We start from the raw sequence: 19,951 nt of genomic DNA on the forward strand, positions 1-19,951 counted from the left end.
AACAACAACAGATGTTGCCCTGGCTTCTCTTGCTGATCTGTCAAGCACCTTGTTTTCTCACCAAAGAAGCCTAAGAAGATTCCATGCATCTTCCTTTCAATCAAATTGGCAAAGAAGGCAAAGCCTCTGAAGTCTAGACCCAGCCCTGCTTCTTCAAGGGAATTGTGGGATTTCAACAACAGGGTGGAGGTCAAGATAGTAAACATTATGAATAAACTGCCCTTGAATTAATGCACAGCCCAATGGACTGCATGCTCTTGAATGGCAGGGGCTAGATCTCACACAATGTAATACTATTACACCCAACAGAGTGCCTGGAACTGTTAAAGAGAAATTGTACCAGACAAGTTAAACAGGCAAGGAGGACTTTATTCAAGACTATTGCAATAAAACAGATTGAATTTGACTCTGAATAACACATGGGCAGCTGAACATTTATAGTCAATGGTCAGGGTAAGGGAGTCAGTGGATGGAAAATTACTAAGAAGAACTTGGTTTAGGTATCAGGGGTCTGGGGTGAATTCTTGCTAAATTGACTTGGCTTCATTCTTGCTGAACTGGGCTGGACAGGATGAAGCTTAGTTGAGAATAGGGCTCAGAGAAGCCTGATGAAAGTTTGGTAAAGGAAGAAGTCCTTTTTAGCACTTAGTAGGCTTTCTGGGGCTTGGGTTGTATAACACCTGTCAAGATATCATCTTATTACAGCAACATAATTTTCCCTTAACCCAGGTGTGAAACACTTAAAACATATTTTTAGTATTACCTAGAGAAAATTTATTCATATCTATCCATAATCAGAAAAATATTTTGAAAGGGATTATTTATATTAAATATTTAATAGGTATCTAAACTTGGACTACATAAGTATTCTTCCCAAAGGATTTCCAGGGAATTTGAAAATAGAGGCTAGCTCATGTCAGAAAAACAATATTGGTACAGACTGTTGGGATATAAAGGGCCCTCTGCAAGGCTCCAGGTTTTGTTCTTGCATTCATTTAAAGGAGATTCTATCTGGAGAGAGTTTCCTTAAATTAGGACCCAACTCTGTTGTGGAAAGTGCTAAGGATAAAATGTCTCCATCCAAATACATAGAGACAAAGGATGCCTTAGGCTTCTCATGCTGTGTTGTCATCAGAGGGACTGTGGTTCTATAATATACTTTGTTCTGTCTGAATAGGTTCAACTTGTTGGAATGAGAATTACCTGATGTTTACAGAACTAAAATACTAGAGGAAATGCCTCCTTAGTGAGATGATTACCACTTAATGGGTCTCATTGTCTGATAAATAAAAACCTACTTAGGAGGAAGGCTGGAACTCACACCTAGGAACTTTTGCAAGTGTCTCTACTGTAGCAACTCAACACCTTCAGTTCTTTTTTCCTTTCATTCATCCAGGAAATAATGGTCCTGATTCTCTTTCTAAAGCACAAATTTTTCTGCTTCGCAACTCTAATTGCTCTCAATTCTCTACTGGCTTCAGGATAAACTCCAACTCTTTCAGTATTCTCATGAGGGTGGCTTTCAGACTGGGGAATTTGTATTCCCAGGGCTATATGAAGTAGACTGGGGAATTTTTACTCCCAGGGATACATAACATCTTGCCAAGTGGGACGCAGGTATGGTTGGTTTTTAAGCAATCACTTATAAATCTTAAACGTCCATATTTACTCTTTTCTTTTAGTATAAAATGTCACTTGGGGTCAAGGCCTCAAGCTGAATTATCTTATGCCCCACCCTTTTTATTTAACAATCTTCTTTATCTTATTTTCAAAAGAAAGGCGCATGTCTTACTCAATAAAAATCCTATCATGCAGTTTGGCCCTGAGTTATACCTCCTGGGTAACAAACACAGAGATAATTACAAATGTTGGTGTCAAAAGCTCTCCTTAAGTCAAAAGTAACCTCTATCCTTCTTAGCATTTCCAATAAATAATTGTTCTTTGGATTTGATAATTATCAAATTTTGTAATATATTCCATTTTGATCAAATGTGTACTAATAAGATTTCTTATGGATTGAAATATAATTAACATTTGAGCCTTAAGGCCACAGGTAATTAAAAAAATTAAAGTTTCAATTTAATATACACATTCTTATTGCAGACCGGCATGTTAGGGTAATCAGTGGAATTTTACAGCACAAAAATGTATTTCAATAGGATAATATTATAGAGAAGAAGTAATTTGTATATATAAGTTCAAGGAGAAAAAGGAATAATTTAATGTGTCTGACAGGAGAATAGCTTATTCATATATTTTTTAAATTAAAGATCATGATTCAAATTGCTTTCATATTTACAGTCCTTTGAATATATTTAAAAGAGTGATATGACAGTTTTAATTTAAAATAACAATATTTACAATATACTGGAAATGATATTCTTTGCAAATATTTAAACTTGTGATGAAAAAGTTTAGATGTCAATTTAAAAGTACCTGAGGAGATAGATGTATTTTAAAATAAATTTTTTACTTTGAAATATTTTCAGATTTATAGAAGCATCACAAAGATAGTACAGAGTATTTCTTTTTGCTTTCACATTTGTCAAACTAAAAATTTAACATCAACAAAAATAACTAACTCACAGCAACCAGCCAGGAAACCAACACATTATCTACAGTAACCAGCCGGGAATCCAACCTGTTATCTATGAATTAGACCGGTAGACAGGCAGGCTGCTATCGCTAATAACCCAGGAAGCTAAACAATAACTCCTATAACAATCAGCTCCAAATGGCCAGGACTTAATTAATAACTGATAGATTCCCTAATTTTTATCCCTGCTTTCAACTTAGGATCAACCTGAATCTGCTCCTCAAATGAATCACATAGGATGCCCAGCTTCATTTAGCCCATTTCCTGCTTCCCCTTGTCAACAGCTTCCAATTAGGGCACACCTGAAGCTCTCTCTCTTTTCCAACATAAAGTTGTCCCACTCTTCTCACTGGCTTTTGAGTCTCTGCCAAAACACAAATGATGGTGGCTAACTCCCTTGCTATCGCAAGCTCTGAGTAAATAGCCTGTGCTTGTTCTCATTTGGGAGCTCTTTATTTCTACAATGTATATTTTATATTTGAGTTATAATCCAAGTATATATACATATTTTTCAGCTTATTTTCTTACTCAGATTCTTCCAGTTTTAGCCATTGGGAGTTATGTCAGTTTTGCCCTTATTTGCCTTTACCATGCTCCCATCCTTTTGTTTGAGCACTTCCTTCATTTCTGGCACTACAAAATGCTTCAAGCTCATCTTGTATATTTCCTTCTCCAGTTCTAGAATCAGTCATTTCTTCGAGGAGCCCTAGTTCCTCTTATTAAAGAATGGTATTTAGAAACTAAAATCTGATCACCAAGTATATTGTGTTGCTACTGGAAGTATCACTACTTCTAGGCCCTCTCAGAAGAAAGAGCTAGGAGACACACACAGACACACACAGATACACACAGACACACATACACACTAACCTGAGTATACACACATATCTATAATTATTCTCTCTGTGTGTATATTAAGATAAACATGAATTCATACTTACTGTCTCCAACTTTAATTCAGAGTTCATTCTAGTCTTCTCTCTTATTTTATTTGCAACTTCTTTGTTTTACAGTGAGAAACATGACTCCATTATTTATCGCTTATATGCTTATAGGTTCAATTATAGTATATACTTAAAGCGTTCAAACTTCTTAACCCAGTATCCCTTTGAGAAACATATTTGACAATTAGAGTACATTTTATATACAGTTTGTTTTGTCTTTTGGCTTACATTTTTCAGTCAAGACATAATTTTCCAAAGTTATTTAAGTCAGCTCCTTTTCTAGCCACACCCTTCAGTGAGGTTATGTAATAAATTTATTGTAAAGTTACATTAATTTGTCACATTTTTTTATCCCATCAGCTATCCCTTGAAATTCTGGTTGATTTTTTTATTTGCATAAAGTTTAATCTTTGTGATGAACAGTTCTTCCAGTTTTAAAAAATACACCTAGTCATGTGTCTACCATCCTAGTACCATACAAAATATTTTATCACAATAAAAATTATACTGTGTGTCTCCTTTGTAACCAACTACTCCCCCTTTTATAAACCCTGATAACTTGCGGAAGCTGGTCTGTTTTTCATTTGCATAGTTTTGCCTTTTCCAGAATGTCATATACATGTAATTATACAACGTGTAATCTTTTGATTCTGGTTTCTTTCACTTAGCGAAATTTATTTATGATTTATCCATGTTGTGTGAATCAATAATTCATTCTATTTTATCACTGAATAGTATTCCATTGTATGGCTGTATCTTGGTTTGTTTATCCATTTACCCACTGAAGTACATTTGGTTGCTTGCAGTTTTTGCAGATTATGAACAACTGCTAAAATATTTGCATATTGTATCTATCTATCTATCTATCTATAGATTGATTCATTACAAGGAATTGGCATAAGTAATTTTAGACCTTAGTAAGGAAGGGAAGCTCACCAACAGGTTGAAACTCCACAGGCACAAGCTGAAGCTGTTGTCCACAAGTAGAATTTCTTCTTCTCTCTCTTTCTCTCCTCTCTTCTCTATTTTTTACTTTCCTCAAACTAGCTTTTAAGACCTTCAAAACTTTAAGTCAGGCTCACCCAGGTTGCACAGGATAATCTCTTTTGCTTAAAATCAACTGATTAGAGACTTTATATCTGCAGAGTCCTTTCACAACAACTAGATTGATGGAATGACAGAAGACTGCAGCGTAGGCAACCTGACACACTAATACATGGCATCAGGCAAGAAAGAATGAAACCCAAGCAAAAGGGGGAACCCCTTATAAAATCATCAGAACTTGTGAGACTTAATGCCAGGAGAACAGTATGGGGGAAACTGCCCCCATGATTCAGTTATCTCCCACTGGCTCCCTCCCGCAGCACATGGGAATTATGGGATCTACAAACTCAAGATGAGATTTAGGTGGAGACACAGCCAAACCATACTAGTATTTTAATTATAATTCCAATTTTTATTTTCTGTTATTTAAAGATAGAACTGGCTGTTGTATATGAAATTTGTATCCTGCGATCACGCTAGATTTACTTAGTTATAGAAAGAGTTGTCTTTAGGTTTGATTTACATTGACAATTATGTTGTCTCAAATAAAGATAGTTTAATTTCTTTTCAATCTGCTTGCTTTTTATTTCCATTTTCTGCCTTTTTGCATTGGCTAGGCTTTCTAGTACTTTGTTGAATAGGAGCAGTGAAAGACAACATATTTGCCTTGTTTCTCATTTTAGGGCAATTTCTCATTTTGTCTCTCACTATAAAGTATGAAAAGAGCTATAGGTATAATTTTTTTCTCTAGACAACCTTTATGAGGTTAAGGAGGTTCCCTTATTTTCCCAGTTTGTTGAGAGTATTAATATGAATTGATGTTGTATTTTATCAAATGCTTTTTCTTCATCTATTGATATATAGATTTTTTATTTAGCCTGTTAATATGGTGAATTACCTTGATAGATTTTCAAATGTTGAACCAACCTTTCATTTTTTTGGTCAAACCCTACTTATTCACAATACATTATCATTCATTTTCTATATTGCTGGGTTTGATTTGTTAATATTTTGAAGAGTATTTTTATCTCTAAGTTTAGAGTGATACTGATGTATAATTTTCCTTTCTTGTAATGTCTTTGTCTGGCTTGAGTGTTACAGTAATGCTGGCCTAATATTAATTGTCAATTTATTAAAATTTAGATGGTAACTTAAAAGTCCTCAAGAAAATATATGTTATTTTAAAAAATTATTTTGGCAGGTGTGTGAAGAAAAAATTTTGAAATCTATTGTCATATAAGATTATCCACAATCTAACTTTGACGATCTTGCCAACCCCAGCTGTAGCATATACTGCAGTGTCAGCTGTAGACCAAGGAGCGCTTTGGATATCTTTACCATTTCTGGGCACTCCCTCTTCCAGCTTTGGCATGCTTTTGCCTCCAAAAACCTGCACCTTTACCTGCAGAGAACTGTCTGGCTAGTAGAGCTGCTTGTCTTACAGCAACAGAGAAATAGCTGGGAGCTTGAATCCTCCTGGGTGAACCTCAGGCAATGGGCTGATGTTGTGAGCAGAAATATGAAAGCCTGGGTACTTGCCTTCAGGTCAGACAGTTCTAAGGGATGACTTACTTATGTTTCAGAATTCTCCTGAGGACAAGACTGAAATCCTTTTTGAGACTTTGCCTGAAATCAGACCTTTGCATGCCTCCTTTATATTTTCTGCCCTGATTCTCCTTTTGCCTAATGGTGTCTCCTGAAAGTACTTACTTAATAAATTACTTGTGCATAAATCTATGTCATAGGTTTGATTATGGGGAATCCAACCTAGGATAACCATTAATCTGATCTACCATTTTGTTCCCACACTCCTGATTATACAAATATCCTACATTTTTCTTCATTTCCTCACCACTCCATGTTAATATGCCATAGTAATTTTACATATCGTGCTGTTTAAACTTTGAATTCAGTCTGTCTTTTTTCTTTGCAAGGTAGTAACAAAATTCAAGGCTATTTCAAACATCAACTCTTTTGAAAAATCTGGCCAGACATTTTTAGCTGCTGTTTGGCCCCTCCTCCTGGCCTACACAGCCCTGTATTTTGTTTGTTTATTTATTCACACAACTATTCATCTCTTGCTAGACTGGAAACTTCTGAATTGCAGGAGACAGATTTTTTTTTTCATGTTTATTTCCTTACCTCCATATTAGTAGGTAACAAGTATCTAATAAGTATTTGTGAAATGAGTTAATAAATAAATATTCCAGTAGAATAGATTCCATTCACATATGTACAACTCTAGAAAGTCCTTTACATTTTATTTTAGTTACAAGCCATTTGGTGAATATGCAACATGAAATCATTATCAAGTTACATATGAGGAAACAGACTCTAGTAGTTACATATGAGGAAACAGACTCTAGTAAGTGACATAATTAATCCAACATCAGGAGAGGCTGGCCAAGATGACCAACTAGAAGCAGCTAGTGTCCACCACTCTCATGGAGAGAAATAGAAGGGATGAGTAAATTCCGTACCTTCAACTGAAACATCCAGGTACATGCACTGGGATTTGTCAAGAAAACAACTCAACCCACAGTGAATGGAGAAAAGCAAGGCACAACAGTAACCCACTTGGGAATGACACAGAGCCAGGGGAACCTCCCTCACCCAGGGAAACAGTGAATAAGTAATTGACCCTGTGTACCCATGCTTCTTTCATGGATCTTTGTAACCCTCAGGTCAGCAAATTCCTTCATGAACCCACTCCACCAAGTTGTGCAGTGTGACGTGCAGAGCAATGTGGAGTCTTAGCAGAGAAGTGTCTCAGGCACACATGGAGCCCCAGGAGCTTTAGATGCTCTGGCTTCCTGACAAAAGTGGCTGCAACTTTGGCAGAGTGTGAGGTTGGACCCCCATACATATGCCTAGGAAAGGGGCTGAATCCAGGGGCCTAAGCAGCGATGGTCTGCATGCTCCACTTCCACAGGATCTTATCCTTGCAGGATAAGACCCAATGGTTTGGATCTCCAGCCAGCTACCAGTGGCAGCATTACACCTCCCTGAACCAGAGCTCCCAGGAGAAGGGGCAGGCCACCATCTTTGCTGTTTCACAGCCTTAGCCATTGCTGCCTTCAGTGCAGCCACCCTATGAAAAAGCTACCAGACTGCTCTTTTTCACAGGTCCCTGACCCCCACTTCTTACTGGGTGGGACCTGCTGACTGGAGTCAGCAGCCATCCTGGCCGGTGTTTCCCAGCTGGCAGGGTTCTGAGTCTGGGACAGAGCTCCCAGTGGGAAGGATCAGCCACCATCTTTGTTGTTTCACAGCCTTAGCCATTGCTGCCTTTGGGCTCTAGGGAGTTGGAAGTGACTAGGGACTGGGGCAGTCCCCTAGAACAGCACAGTAGCTCTATGGAGAAGCAGCCAGACTGCCTTTTCATGTGGGTTCTGGATCCCATTTCTCTTTACTGGGCAGAATCTCCTGACCAAGATGTATAACAACCACTGCTGATATTTTCTGGCTAGCAGCTGTTTTAAATCTCCCTGGGACAGAGCTACCAGAGAATGGGGTGGGCTGCTGTCTTTGCTGTTTCACAGCCTTAGCTGTTGTTGCCTTTGGAATTTGGAGAGTCTGAAGTGACTGGGAGCTGGAGTGGACCCCCAACACAGCATGATTGCTCTACAAAAAAGGAGCCAGATTGCTATTTTACATGGGTCCCTGATCCCATTTCTCCTCACTGGGCAGGATCTCCCAGCCAGGATGTCTAGCCATCTCCTGCTGGTGTGTTCAGGCTGGTAACAAGTCTATACCTCCCTGGGATGGAGCTCCCAGAGAGGGGTGGGCTGCCATCTTTGCTGTTTCACAGCCTTTAGTGTTGACACCTTTAGGTGCTAGAAAACCCAAAGTGACTAGGCACTGTAGTGGAACCCCATCATACTGCAGCACCCTTATGGAAAACTGGCCACACTTTTACATCTTGGTCCTCACTTCTCCTCACTGGGCAGGGCTACCTGACCTAGGACACCAGCACACCCACTTTGCCCCTGCCTGACCACTTTAATCAGAGGTAGCTCAGCAGTTAAAGGAATACCCACACACAGAGAAGAGAAAGAACCAATGCAAGAACTCCAGCAACTCCAATGAGAATAGTATCTTATGTCCTTCAAACGGTTGCACTAGTTCTTCAATAAGGATTCTTAACCAGGCTGAGTTAGCTGAAATGACAGAAATAGAATTCAGAATGTAGCTAGGAATGAAAATCATTGAAATTCAGAAGACTGGTAAAATCCAACCCAAGGAAACTAAGAATCACAATAAAGTGATACAGGACCTGACAGATTAAATATCCAGTGTAAAAAACAACCTAATTGATCTGATAGAGCCAAAAAACATACTACAAGAATTTTACAATGCAGTCGCGAGTATTACAGCAGAATAGATCATGCTAAGGAAAGAATCTAGGAATTTGAAGCCTGACTCTCTGAAATAAGAAAGACAAAAATAAAGAAAAATGAATAAAAGGGAGTAAACAAATAATCCAAGAAAAATGGAATTATGTAAAGAGGCCAAATCAACAAAATACTGGCATTTCTGAAATGGAAGAAGAGAAAGCAAACAACTTGGAAAATACATTTCAGAATATCATCCATGAAAACTTCCTTAACCTCACTAGAGATACCAACAGTGAAATTCAGAAAATAGAGAGAACCCCTAGAAGATTCTCCATAAGAATATCATCCCTAAGAAACAATTATCAGATTTTCCAAGGTTATAATGAAAGAAAGGATGTTACCAACCAATACAAATCACACTTAAGTACATAGACCAGTGACACACAAACAAATTTGTATAATAACCAGCTAACAACACAATGAAAGAATCAGATCCACACATATCAATACTAACCTTGAATATAAATGAACTAAAGGACCCATTTAGAAAGCACAGAGCAAGAAGATGGATAAGAAGCTTGATGGTATGCTGTCTTCAAGAGGTCCAACTTATACACAATGACACCTATAGGCTCAAAATAAAGGGATGGATGAAAATCCACTAAGCAAATGGAAATCAGAAAAAAGCAGGGTTGCAATTCTAATTTCAGATAAAACAGACTTTAACCCAACAAAGATAAAAAAACACAAAGGAGGACATTATATAATGGTAAAGGGTTTAATTCAACAAGAAGACCTAACTGTCCTAAATTTACATGTACCCAATACAGGAGCACTCAGATTCATAAAGTCAGTTCTTAGAGACATACAAAGAGACTTAGACATCCACACAATAATATTAGGAGACTTCAACACACCAATGACAACATTAAAGAGATCATTAGTGCAGAAAATTAACAAAGATATTCAGAACCTGAACTCAAAATGGGACTACATGGATTTGACAGACTTCTATAGAACTCTCCACCCCAAAACAACAGAATGTACATTCTTCTCATCACCACATGGCACATACTCTAAAACTGACCACATAATCAGACATAAAGTAATCTTCAGCAAATGCAAAACAACTGAAATCATACCAGTGACACTGGTGGATGACAGCACTATTAAAATAGAAATCAATACTAAGAAAATCACTCAAAAGCATGAAATTACAGGTAAACTGAAGAGTTGGCTCCTGAATGACTTTGGGATAAATAATCAACGCAGAAATCAAGAAGTTCTTTGAAACTAATAAGAAGAAAGATGCAACATACCAGAATCTCTGGGACATAGCTGAGGCAGTGTTAAGTGGAAAATTTATAGCACCAAATGTCCATATCAAAAAGTTAGAAAGATCTCAGTTTAACAACCTAAAATCACAACTAAAAGGACTAGAGAAGTAAAAGCAAACCAACTCCAAATCTAGCAGAAGACAAGAAACAACCAAAATCAGAGCTGAACTGAAGGAGATTGAGGCACACAAAAAAAATTAGAAGATCAACGAATCCAGGAATTGGTCTTTTTAGAAAAATTAATAGTAGACCACTAGCTAGACTAATAAAGAAAAGAGAGGAAGATCTGAATAAACACAATTAATATTTACAGAGGAGATGTTGTCACTGACCTCAGATAAATACAAACAACCATCAGAGACTACTACAAACACATCTATACACACAAACTAGAAAACCTAGAAGAGGTGGATACATTACTGGACACATACACCCTCCAAGACCTCTTTTCTTTATAAATTACACAGCCTCGGGTATTTCTTTATAGCAATGCAAAAACAGCCTAATACATACATCCTTTCCAAGGTCACAAAGGCCCCTTTCTAGGGTACATGGCCTTCAATCTCAGGACCCTAAAAGCAGGAGGTAGTGTCTCAGAGCAGATAGGAAAATAAATCATTTTTGCACTAGGACCTTTCTTATGAGTGAAGGGATGTCATCTCAAGTCCATGACATCATCTTCCTCTGTTACTTTTCCTACTGGCACCACTGAAAAGTACCAGCCAGCAGCCAAGGCAGTAATTTCCCTATTACCTGAGGTCTACCAAATGGTTGACTTATGCTTTTCCTCCTTGATTAGCAAGTAATTAGAAATTACCTATAACTTGCTGAAACTGGACAATGACATGGGCATGACAATATAGGGATAAAGAAAGAGACTATTTTGAAGGGCACTCATTAATTTCGCAGGCATTATAAAACTAAATGCCAAAAAACTGTTGGCAATGCCTGATTGGGATATACAGATGTTTTATTTCCTCTCTGGCAACAGAACTCTTACTTTCTTCTCTGGCTGTCTTTTGAAGGTCAGATTCCTGACTGTGGTCCAATATGTGACAGTGATAGAAAGCAGCATTGGGGAGACATATATACTGGCTGAGTGGTACCTTCTTTGCATACCTGAACTTTATAGGGAATCTTTGCTCTTTTTTATCCTCTTTGAAAATCTATTAAAGTTTCTAGTATTCTAATGAGAGTATGTGGAATTGTGACATTGGATTCCAGCAAATCTGTAAAAGGAAAAGACATTCTATATGATGTAGACAGAAGAGATTGTAGAAAGAAAATCTAATTTCTCAGCACAGAGGCAAAAACTAAGGGGAAGCCAGTGAGTTTCACTAAAGATCCTTCAGACCCATTTACATAATCTTAGTAAATATTTATCACAATCTGTTTTTGAGAGGTAGGATTTATTATTTGCACTGCATGGTTGAGGGAAACTGAGGTCCAGTCTCATTGAACTACTTGTCCGAGGTTTTACAACTGCGTTAGTCCAAGCAGATAAAAGGGCTGGGCCATTGCATCAAGAGCTAATAATGGCTTCACAGGATCTTCTGTTCCTCTCATAACTGTCAAACCTTGGTCAGCAATGCCCTGGTTAAAATGCCTACATGGAATGATGTTGATGAAGAGGGGCACAGTGGCAAAACTGTGGCAGGAACCCCTGGTTTGTCATCTGTAAGTATATACTTTGCTGACCCTGGCTCTGGAAGAAATCTTAAAAAAAAAAAATTGATTAAAAAGGTCCCAGGATCACAAGAAGTTAATATGAATTATGGTCCAGGAGTATGAATGGATAGTAACTTGAATCCCCAGATGTTTTCAAAGATAAAAGGGAAAATGTATCTGACCCAAATTGAAGATACATAAAAGAATGGCCAGAGTGAATTGGGGGATTGAGGGACTCTGAATGAACAATGTAATATTTGAGACAATTGGCACTTAGGGAAATATCAGGTTTCTTAATCAAAGTTACTTCTCTGAGCATTCATAGTAGAAAACATCTGACATCTCTTCCCCTTATGGCCACTATCTATATATATGTAGTTTGTGTACTGCACAAAAGTGGCCTCTAAGGAGGGATAGGTGGGAATTGAATTTTCTGCCTCTGGAATGGAGAAAAGGTGTCCTTTTCTACTATACTCACACAAAGAGGTGAGTTTTTCTAATTTGCCCTAAGCCTGGATTTTCACTTCCTTTTGGTAAGGCATCACTTTACTTTTTCTTTGGAAATTTCTCTCCCCAACCCCTGCCATTGGAGATGGGGCTGGTGGAATTTTTGTTTGTACTGGCTCAACTCCCCCCGACCCTAGGGATACACTCATGGGCTAAGCTGGATGAATTTGGCTTTCCTGGGTAGGGATCTGCAACTTGACTGCAATGGCACAGGGATGGGAGGTGTCCAGAGCTGAGTCAAAAAGTTGGAGATGAGCAAGAATTGAGCATGAGTTCTTGTTGCTGTTCCTCTGGGAGCTCCTTGGCATCTGTGCTTCCGAAAGCCTGAAATTTCATATATTCCTCTGTACATCTTCAGCAAAAGAAGCATGGTTTTAGAAAGAAGCTGTGGCTCAAAGATTCATTTCCTGATGTTCAACCAATACAAAGGAGATGAGAATTTGAGCCCTTTGAAGTTTTATCCATCAAAGCCAAGATTCATTCAACCGTTTATTAAACAAATTCAACTGAGTTTTATTTATTTATTTTTAAATTATCAGTGGTCATTTTTTTGCCTTTTAAAGTCTGTAAATCATTATGCCTTTTAAAACCAACGTGTGCCTTTAAGGGAATGTTTTCTATTTTCTCAGATATGTTATCAAATATATAATATATCTTAGAATCAATAGTGTCTGAGAGACCCCATCAGAGGGATCTAGTAGTTGATGCTCTTTATACTGAAATTAAAGGTCTTCCTCGGGAAGTTCCATCAAAACAAGTACCCAAGGAGATCTGGTCTGATGAAGGTCAGGCCTCAGCATTAATCTATCTATCCCTGATTATGAGGACTTTCATGTTTTCACACTCTCCCTGTCTTCAGCAAGAATCTATTTGCAATGTTCTGCCCATCATTGTGTTAGTCTGTATATATAGTTAAACTGACTCATGCTATTTTGTTCTCAATATATAAAGATAAATTATTAGGCGGCTGAATAGCCCAGCTTTCTCCAGGCTTCATTTTATATTCTACTTAATAGTGTTGTATTTGACCGAGTGTAGAAAGTTATCACAAGACAAAAGTATGCCAGATTTGCAGGGTCATTTATTATGCCGGCGACCACAGAGGACTCACGTCTCTCCAACCTGTGGTGGCAACAGGAGGGTGTCACGATTTTTTTATACCTGAAAAACCACCTTGGGAGTGGGGTTGAGGGGCGGGGATGGGGATGAAAAGGCTTCAGACATTCGGAGGGCTAGTGGATTCTGTAAATTACCTCCTGGGCAGAGATGAGGGTGGGGGTCTCCGGACATTCCAAGGGATGGGGACTTTTGTCATTCCGTTTTGTTACTTAAGTGGTTTACAGAAGTCAAGACAAACATTTGTTTACACATTATCTGGTTAAGGTGGAAATCACAGACCTTAGTTACTTATTACAAGTCGCAGGAGCCAAGATGGCATGGGTTAGGACTGCTTGCCTGTCACATTAGGGCCACAGAGAGCAGTTACTGATAAGAAAAGGTAAGCAGCTTTACATAGTTTTGAAGAACAAACTGGCAGTTCTATTTACAGAGGCCAAGGACAGTAGTTATTGTGAGGAGAATGGGGCAGCCATTTCAACTTATCTAAAAACAGTTTTGCATTTTATAAAATAGTTTTGCTCTGGTTCTGGCTCTAGGCCAGCACAATATCACAATAGGTGGGTTGAAATCTTCAGGTTACAAGCCCTGAATCAGCTATCCTCAGTTCTCAGTCAGAGCTTGCAAAGCATGCATCAGTTATATTTCTAACTCTGGGTTAGATACCATATCTAACAGAGAGTAAGCTTTGAGCAGTAGGCCATGTGTCTGCTTTATAGAAAGTTTGACTCTCACTTTAACAATTTCTAAAATCAAGGCTGTTCATGGAGAATGTCTAAAAATCATCAACTACCTTCTAAATAAACTCCATTCTTTTACATAAAAATTAGTTTGTTTTACCTTGTGCTTATAAAAATTGTTATTTCTATATGTGAATGAGTTTTTTTAATAGGAGATCAATTCATGACACAGTCACATGTGCACCATACAGCCACTGTATTAAAAGTTAGAGGAGTCAAAAGTTAGAAATAGGGGCAGATGTGGGGATAGAACCTAAGCTTTCTTAGAAATTTAACTATTCTGGACCTTCTATAAAGACTGGGATAGCATTTTCCCTGTCTGATCCTCAGTGTTATTTGGAGCACTTAGAGATAACATAGGAATATGCATTGGAAACTTAAGTGCTCTACAAGTGCAAATTAATATAGCGGGTTGTTCAGGCTGAAAGGAATTCCATCTCAGAATAAGAACAATTTCAAGAGGGCAGATACCACAAATTAGGCATTCTTGCAACCATCACTGAACCTGACAGCAAACAGAATACAGAAGTAGTGCCTGCCATAAAAATATTGAACCAATCAATTATTAATTGGCAGGTGTGTATGAAATTTTTGATTTTGAATTACTGATGGGTAGATGTCAAGATAGAAGGCCACCTGACTTCACCAGGATGTGAAGATGAGTGGTTGGAGAAGAAAAAGTATTGCCCAGGGGCTAAGAACTCAGTAAGACCCAAAGGAAACCAGGTAGAGGTGCTAAATTATATTTTAATGTATATTTAACCATCTAGCAGTCACTGTACTATAAGTGGAAGTTACAAATGTGAATGAGATAAAATATTTGCCTGGAAAGGAAATACTCACAATTTAGTGATTTAGTATCAGAGAAGTAAACACTAAACTGTAATACATGATTTTTCTTCTGTTATACTAATATGTTTAAAACTGTGCCTTAAAAATAGGTTTGAGGCATATCATTCAAGACTTATGTCAAGTATTAATCAGAGCACCAACAAACACGTATGTGAGACTAACAAAATACTGGTGTAGGGAAATGTGCACAGATATTTGCACCCCAGCATCACAGTTAGCCAAATATTTGCACTCAAACACAGAGCTTTATGTTTCCCCCTTCAAGATAGGTCCTAGAGAGCTGTTTCATCAAAATTAAAAATTTCATCCAAGATGGAGCTTCCTTCATAATTTTCTATGCACATAAAGGGAAATGTCTTTGCAGCTTCTTTACCTGCCTTTGCAACTACCCCAGTTAGTTTCTAACAGTGGACATTAGAGCAATTCCTGAAGTCACTAAAGCACTTGCACTTGAGAAATTTACTTGCATAGGATTTTCAAGGTTTTTATCTTTTCTTTCTTTTAAAAATAACCACTTTATTGAGGTATGATTGACATATAAAATGCTGCACATATTTAATGTATACACCTCAACGAGTTTGAGGATAAGTATATACCTGTGAAACTATCATCATCATCAACGCCATAAGCATATCCATCACCTCCCAAAGTTTCCTTACTCTCTTTCTTATTATATTTTTTCTTCTTTTTTTGGTAAGAACACTTAGCATAAGATCTATCCTTTTAGCAAATTTTAAGTATGCCATACAGTATTGTCAGATATAGGCGCTATGCTGTGTAGATCTCCAAACTTACTCATTCTGCATAACTGAAAATCTGCACTTTTTGAACATCACCTCCCCATTTCCCCCTTTCCTAAATGCCTGGCAACTGCCATTCTACTTTCTGCTTTTATGAGTTTGACTATTTAAGAGTCCATATTTAAATGAGATCATATAGTATGTTTCTTCCTGTATCTGGTTTATTTCCTTTAGTATAATGTTCTCTAGGACTGTCTATGTTGTCAAAAATGGCAGGATTCTCTTCTTTTTTTAAGGTAGAATAATATTCAATTGTATGTATATACAATAATTAGTTTATCCATTTGTCTCATGGTAGGCATTTAGGTTGTTTATATATGTTGACTCTTGTGAATAATACAATAATGAACATGGGAGTGTAGATATGTCTATGAGATCCTGATTTCAATACTTTTGGCAATATATTTAGAAGTAGGATTGCTGGATTTTATGATAGTTCTAGTTTTAATTTTTTGAGGGCACTCCATACTGTTTTCCATAATGTTTGTACTAATTTACATTCCTTCTAACAGTGTATAACAGTTCCCTTTTCTCCACATTTCTTTCAATATTTGTTATCTTTTGGTTTTTAATAGCCATCCTAACAAGTGTGAAATGATTTCTTATCATGGTTTTGATTTACATTTCCCTGATGATTAGTGACATTGATCATTTTTTTCATATACCTGTTGGCCATTTGTATGACTTCTTTGGAGAAATACCTATTCAGGTCTTCTGTGGTTTGAATGAGTCCCCCAAAAAACATGTGTAGAAAACTTAATCCCCAATGTAACAGTGTTGGCAGTGGAGCAATTAAGGAGAGGTAATTAGGCCAGGAGTGCAGAGTGAGGGGATCATAGGAGTGGATTCCTTAAAAAGGATAAATTCGGCCCCCTGTCGCTCTCTCTCTCTTACCCTCTCTTTGCGCCTCCACCATGGGATGATACAGCAAGAAGACCCTTACTAGATGCAGGCCTCAATCTTGGACTTCCTAGCAAAGTTCTGTTCATTATAAAGTAGTCTGTGGTATTGTTATAGCAGCACAAAATGAACTAAGATGGAGTTCTTTGCCCATTTCAAAATCAGATTATTTTCTTACTATTGAGTTGAATTTCTTATATATTTTGAATAGTAACCTCTTTCCAGATGTATGTCTTGTAAATATATTCTCTCAATCCATAGGTTTTGTCTTTATTTTGTTGTTTACTCTGCTGTGCTGAAGTTTTTAAATTTGATGTAATTCCATGTGTCTATTTTTGCTTTTGTTGTTTGTGCTTTTGGAATCATAGTCAAAAAACTATTGTCAAGACTAATGTCAAGGAACCTTTCCCTACGTTTCCTTCTAGGAGTTTGTGGCTTCAGATATTTTGTTTAAGTCTTTAATCCATTTTGAGTTGATTTTTGTGTATAGTGTAAGATAAGGATCCAATTTCATTATTCTGCAGGTGGATATCTAGTTTTTTCAACACCATTTGTTGAAGAAACTGTCCTTTCTACATTGTGTACTTTTGGCACCCTTGTCAAAAATTAGTTGACCATATTGTATGGGCTTATTTCTGGGCTCTCTATTATGTTCCATTGTTTTATGTGTCTGTATACATATAGGTTGGTATACCCACATATATTTCCTTACTCTGTCAGTGAGAGCATCTAGAAATAACAAAAGCCCAATAGCAAGCACACTTAGAACAAAGATCTTGCTTTCTAATACCATTCTCCAACCAGAAGAACCAGTATTCCTTAGAAATATAGCTGTTTATAGAACTGGGGTAGGAAATATACAAGATGAGCCTGGAGCATCTTATAGTGACAGAAAGTAAGGAAGTGCTAACAAGTACACTCAACGCAATGATGGGAGTATATCAATGTGACACAGGAGCAACTGAAAGAACTCTTAATGGCAAAAGCTGGACCAATTTGAGCAACAAAGAAAATAAAATACTATTAATTTATAGACCAAAGTATAAAACAGTGTCCCTGGGTCCATAATGACATAAATGATTAAATAAACAAATGGGGAAGAATAAATAAATCTCTCATGAAGAAGGTACTCTATATGTAAATATTCTGCCTTTAGTGATGTAGATACTAATCTCTTCTCTTAGGTGTGGAATATGCATAGTGACTTCCTTCCAAAGATTACCATATGACAGGTGAAGACAGGATAACTTTACAGTGGAGAAATCTGACAAACACTCCTTCAATCATGAGATCAAGATTAGCATTATCAGTAATAATTCACTTTGATAACATATACCCTTGATATGATATGATGAGATCTTGGCACTTTATCTTTGCAGCATTCTTCTGAAAATCCTACAACCCCAGTCTAAAAAAAAAAAATCAGAAAAATACTAAGATACTTTGTGGCACATTCTATAAAATATCTGTCGAGCCCACCTAACAACTGTCAAGGTCATTGAAAATAAAGACTGAGAAACTTTCACAGTAAGAGGAGTCTAAGGAAATATGTTGACTAGATGTGATATGCTGTATTGAATAGGATCCTGGAACATAAAATGACATTGGGCAAAAATTGAGGAAATCTGAATAATGTGCCAACTTTAGTTAATAATAATATATCAATATTGGTAAATTAATTGTAAACATACCATAAATATATAAAATGTTAATAGAATGGGAAACTATGTTTGGGTATATGGTAACTATCTGTACTATTGTTGCATTTTTTTTCTAAGTCTAAACCTTCTAAAGTAAAATATTTTAAAAAGTAATATATACTCCTTCTAGAAAGATGGAATAGATGTAGTTTTCCCTATTTCTATAGCTAAGTACAACTAAAACCTTGGACATTATGAATAAAACAAACATAAGAAGACTCTGAAATATGGGAAGACAAGGAAAGACCAAACAGATGTTCTGGTCTCAGGAACAACATGGCAATTAGTTCCCTGGGTTTTCTTTTTTCCCTTGTAGATCCCAGAATGTGTACTAGAGAAGCTAGCAACCCAGAAATACCAGCTGGCATATAAAAGAAAAAGTCTTAAGTAAAACCTTTTTTCTGTCTGTCTAAATGAATAGAAAAGAGAAGCCTGGCAAGACAGACAACTTTTAGGTAATAACTGCTTTAGTCAAATCCATTGAATTCAGTGATATATAAAAAGAATTATACATATAACCAAGGAAGGCTCATTCCAGGAATGCAAGGCTGGTTCAATATTTGAAAATCAATGTAATGTACCATATTAACAAGCTAAAAAAAATCACATGATCATATTCATTGATGCAGATAAAGCATTTGATAAAATCCAACACTCACTCATGATAAAAACTCTCAGAAAGTAGTAATATAGAGGAACTTCCTGAGCTTGATAACAAAATCTACAAAAAATGCACAACTAAAATGACAATTAAGAGTAAAAGGCTAAATCTCAAAGCACTATATATTATGTGATACCATTTATATAACATTTTTGAAATAATATAGAGATATAGAAAACAGGAGAGGTTTCCAGGGGTTAATGATGGGAGAAGGAAGTGGAGGGAGAAGACTGGTTATATATGGGTAGAAAGAAGGAGATCATTATTGCAATGCATTACTTCTGTGTCTTAATTGCAGTGGTTACATCAATCTACACATAAGACAAAATGGCATAGAGCTATATACTCACATTGTGTCAAAGTCAATTTCCTGGTTTTAATGTTGTACTGTAGTTAAGTAGGATAGCACCAATGGAGAAAACTGAAGGAAGAATGTAACTCTCTTTTCAACTTTGTGTAAATCTGTAATTATTTCAAGATGAAAAGTTTTTCTTAAAAAGTGAACTAATAAGAAAAAAAGTAAGACTAAATTATTTCTTCTAAGATGAGAAACAAGGCAAAGATGTCCAGTCACACTGCTATTATTCAGTGTAGTACTGGAAGTTATGGCCAGAGCAATAAGAGAATAAAATAAAAGGCATACAGCCGGGCGCGGTGGCTCAAGCCTGTAATCCCAGCACTTTGGGAGGCCGAGGCGGGTGGATCACGAGGTCAAGAGATCGAGACCATCCTGGTCAACATGGTGAAAC

Source organism: Cebus imitator, unplaced genomic scaffold (assembly GCF_001604975.1).
Source record: "Cebus imitator isolate Cc_AM_T3 unplaced genomic scaffold, Cebus_imitator-1.0 Scaffold289, whole genome shotgun sequence".
Taxonomy (NCBI): Eukaryota; Metazoa; Chordata; class Mammalia; order Primates; family Cebidae; genus Cebus; species Cebus imitator.